We start from the raw sequence: 5,041 nt of genomic DNA, 5'->3' as shown, positions 1-5,041 counted from the left end.
TGTAGTTAAACAAAGATTTCTCCGTTCTATTTCCCGTTATAAAGTATTATACATCACTCTGTTATATCTTTATATTTTGGTAGATTTTTGTATTGGATTGCCTATAGTAATACTTATAACAAACATATAACTTGCTAAACTTGCCATTAGGACACAGGAGTGATTCCTACTAAAAGTATATACATGTGTAAATGATACCAATTATAAATAATCCATGTTTTCAAAATTCCTAATCAATTTGGTGTGTTTTTTATTTAAAAAATGTTACTATTCCAAACATTGGAATAGTAGCATATTAGGCTTCTGTTTAATCTTCTGTGTTGTTACCCTTTCCTATTTTAACCTTAAGATATCAATGTTTCATTTCTAGTTGATCATTAACTCTACCCAATACAGATTACTGAAGTGGTCACATTGCCCTTCATCAGCAGCCTTACAGCACAGTTACTCATTAACTGCTCAAAAGTCTACAGTTTGAACGGAAATGTCTTGAGTTGGACCTATAGCAGTTCAGTCTGTCTCTTGCTTTATCCAGCTTACTTCAACACTTTCTGTCTGTGGGGCTCAGGGGTATTTTCCGAATTTTAACTTCAATTTGAATAATGAAAGTAAAAATTAAAAAAATTGCATAATGACAATGATGTCATGTTAGTGTGAATCCCCAGGTTAGACTCATGAATGCCACATCTGTGTTAGACAGTGGGTTATTGATTTTCTACACCCACACTGATCATTTTAAAACCTCTGTGGTCCCTTGGAAACCTCAACCTTTCAGATCATGTGGGATGATTAAGTCAAAATGAAAATATGACTTTTATGCTGAAGGCAAAAACTCGTACGCTCCTACGTTCTGTTTAGTCCAGTTACAGGTTGCGTGTCTTAGTGGTGAAACACGCAGTGTTTTCCTCAAGATGGCGCTCACACCCAATGAGCACACACTCAGTGAGAATCAGAACTCCTTTTGAGTATCCTTTCATTTCATTTGTGTGACAAGCCCCTCTGCATCTTCTCTGGACTTGTGTTTTAACATACTTTTTGTTCACTTCCTTTAGTCAACTATCACAGACTAATTCCTGAATACACAAATTCACGAACGTCGTTGAACAGACGATCCCACCGATGACAAAAGACAGCTTTTAACAGGTCATCAGTGAATAAGAGGACATGTTAATACAACGCAAAGATCATGTGTCCATCTGCAACCACTTTCAAACATGCTCGTGTGATGTGGGAACACGTGATTGGGAAAAAAAAGCTTAACAATGACTGGAAAGCATAACTGTAACTGCAAATAATGTATAGGAAGAAAGCTGATATTTGGATTTATAGGAATTGCTGTACTGCTCCTACACAATACCGTCACACACAGGTTGCCTTTAAAGTTGGGATGCTTCTTGTTGTGTCTGAACTTTTAGGTTGCTCATTAAAAGACTAAGATCAACTATTAGGACAAAACTGAACACATTTTGACCCATTTACAGCACTCTGTATGACCTCACATGAAGTATTGTCACTTGACTTGGAACTGAAAATCAGTTTCTTATTCCTCCAGCAAACTGCATCATCAGTTAAGTTTTCATAGTTCAGTCACGTGGGACCTTCTACAGCTTTTGTATGCATGAGAGGGCCACGGTTTAGATTCAGTGAGTACCATATTCTGCCCAAATGCTCAAAGCTTTATTTATCTTTCCAATACTTGCACACGTTTTTAAGCAAAGACTTGTTTTCATCAGATTTCTCATTGTTCGCAAATGGGCAAAGACTCAACCGGCCTCAAAATTCTCTTAAGTCTCATCTGAAATATGGGCATACTTTTAACAGGCAAACACATCTGCGTGCACCTCTGAGATCCTTATCTACACCTACATGTTCTTTGGGTGTGACATCATCCACCCAGAGTGCAGTCAGCGTAGAAGACAGGATGCCGAGCATTCCTTGAATAACCAACACAGGATCTCATTTCTGCTTGTGAACACAGACCTGACGACGCTTCAGTGAGTGGAAAAATACAGCCTCTGTTCAGTGCCTGTGGGGTGAATGAGGGTGGAATGATGGGTGCCTTCCTCCTGCCTGCGTTTGATGAGTTTTTGTGCTAATAAGTGCTTAAAAGTTGGCAGATATGCAGATTTGGTTTTCTTTCTTTATTTTTCTGGATGGGGGACTTTAAAATGAGGCAATGTTTTGACCCTCGTTTATTCCATATAATTGTTTTATTATAATAAAAAATCCCGCATACATCTTTTACTTCTCTTATCTGACATTCTAGGAGGGGCAGTTAAAGGAAGGGGAGTCCTGCTGGCTTCAGTGCAGCTATACATAATGTCCTTAAATTCTTTGAGTTAGTGTTTGGTTATCATGCCAGGAATCTGACCTTATCTCCTCTCCTGTCACGCAACAGCCGCTTGTCTGACCTCTATGATGTGGAATGTCACGGATGCTGGAAGTTTAAAAAAGCATAGCAGCTTTTACAACATAAATCTCCCTCTTGCTGGGTCTTTCTGTCCATTAAGTGGCTATTGAAGCAGTTTCTTTTTTTTTTCAGTTTGGCACATTGGCCTCTTTTATGCGGCCTTTCCTCGACAGTGTCTCGGTAAAAGATTTGACCCAGCAGATGGGGCCTGTGGGCGCTGACGTAAAGATTAGAGCAAGGCATTACAATGCCTCAGACACAGGATGTTTCAGAGGCCACCCCGTCATAGTCGCAATCCTCTTACTGATTTACTGCAGGTGCATACTATGCAGTGACATCAATGTGTGGAGTAAATCTTCTCACTTGGGATTTTGTGAGCGTGCCGGCTGTTACAAAGACACACTTGCGAAACCCAGTTTAAAGGTGTGATGAAGAGTGAGAAGTGTAATTACTCTGTAATTACTCACGTTACAGACTCCTGACACACTAAAAGTCACTTCTAAAGATGTGGGTAAGGTTGTGGTTTCCAGTATCTTCACTCTGTGGCATGTCTGTGTCCCCAAACATGAAAAATGGTGATTAGATGAATAATATTATTTTTGTCATAGCAGTTTGATTGGTCTTAATACATGTATTTACTTCCTTTTAACACAAGTTACAATGTTCTTTACAAAGCACTAAAAAACAGCAGGGGAGCTGGTGGACTCCAAAGAGAAGTGCTCTAATGGATATCTCAAAGTCCCCCTAATGTTCCAGCATTTCTCTGTTCCTCCTTTTGCTCTTGGGCTTCCTCTGTGGTCACCTTCTCTTCAACAAAGCACGTCACAGCAATATTCAATCCAGTTCAGTTCAGTATTATTAATGACACAACAAATCTCAAATCACAACAACAGTCACCTCAAGGCGTTTTATATTGTAAGGGAAAGGCCGAACAATAATACAGAGAAAACACCAACAATCAGACAACCCCATATGAGCAAACATTTGGTGAGAGTGGGAAGGGAAAACTTCCCTTTAACAGGAAAAAGCTCTCTGAAATCTGCTGTGACTGGTGGGGGGTGAGGGGAGGAAGAAAGGACAAAAGACACACTGTGGAAGAGAGCCACGGTTTAATAATAGCTAATGACTCAATGCAGAGTGGTGTATAAACGCAGAGAGTGAAAAAAGGTGAGTGAAGAAGAAACGCTTGGCGGAAAGCCCCTAGCAGTTTAGGGCTATTGCAGTGTAACTAAGGCAGGGTTCAGGATCACCTGACCCAGCCCTAACTATAAGCGTTATCAGAAAGGGAAGTTGTAAGCCTGATCTTAGAAGTAGAGAGTGTCTGTCTGCTGAATCCAAACTAGCTGGTTCCAAAGAAAGGGGTCCTGAGGGTTGAAGGCTCTGCCTCGTATTTTACTTTTAAATATCCTAAGAACCACAAAATAAGTCTTAAATAAGTCTGAGAACAATGTGCTCTATGTGGGAGATATGGTACTATGAGGTCTCTAAAATGGTTTAATATATTCAGCACAAATTTGGTATATATTCAGATTTAATGGGTAGCAAATGAAGAGAAGCTAATATCAAGAACCTTAATTTTCTTTTATATGTCTTCAACACAAGATCGGTGATTGGGACGTCTGAGTTATTTAGTTACCTTATGGATTATTCTTGAAATTACAAGACAAATGTGTGCTTTGTGGTCAAGCAAAACCTTATGTAGAGCAAATGGTAAACCTTCTCATTCTCCAGTACCAGCTATCAATGAACAACATTTCCCAGTGACATTAACATGACAATGGGTGGATGTATGTCACCAAAATAAACTTTAATTTCTTCGGTTGGCTTCTATAGAAGCAGCCCAGCAAACCAGCAAATGATGCTGTGAGGGTAGAGGGTACTACTTGACTGAATCTCTAAAAGTTGATTCTGTTCATCTGGACGTAGCGTTTTGTGGGAGAAACGTTTCATCACTCATCCAAGTGACTTCTTCAGTCTCAGCTCACTGCAGGTTTCCCCAGTCTTACAGCAGCACATCAAGAAGGCCCAGTTGGACTTTTGTCAAAGCTGGGAAGGCACCTAAAGAAAGCTCCAGCCGATCCAAAAGAGAAGGAAACCTGTAGTGATCCCGTATGTGTCAGGAGTATCGGAGCAGTTGAGACGCATTTTTTCTAAACACCGGGTCTCTGTGGCTTTTAAACCCCAAAACATGCTGCGCCAAAAATTGGTCCACCCCAAGGATTGGGTCCCCCGACACAAACAGAGTAAGATTGTGTACGCCGTTAAGTGCCAGGAGGATTGCCAGGATTTATACATTGGGGAAACCAAACAACCCTGGGCGAAGTGGATGGCACACCACAGAAAAGCCACCTCGTCAGGCCAGGACTCTGCAGTCTATTTACACCTACAGGCCAGTGGACACTCTTTCAAGGATGAGGATGTACACATCCTGGACAGGGAGGAACGCTGGTTTGAGCGAAGAGTCAAGGAGGCCATTTACATGAAAAGGGAAAGACCGTCTCTGAATCGAGGAGGGGGCCTAAGGGTACATCTGTCACCATTTTACAATGCTGTGATTGCAGAACTGACCTCCCAGCCCATTGTTTCTTCAGTGGGCTGGTTTCAGTCATTATGCAAATGTACTGTTTATAA

This window comes from Aulonocara stuartgranti (genome assembly GCF_965226115.1).
Source record: "Aulonocara stuartgranti genome assembly, chromosome: 2".
Taxonomy (NCBI): Eukaryota; Metazoa; Chordata; class Actinopteri; order Cichliformes; family Cichlidae; genus Aulonocara; species Aulonocara stuartgranti.
This window is presented reverse-complemented; position numbering follows the sequence as displayed.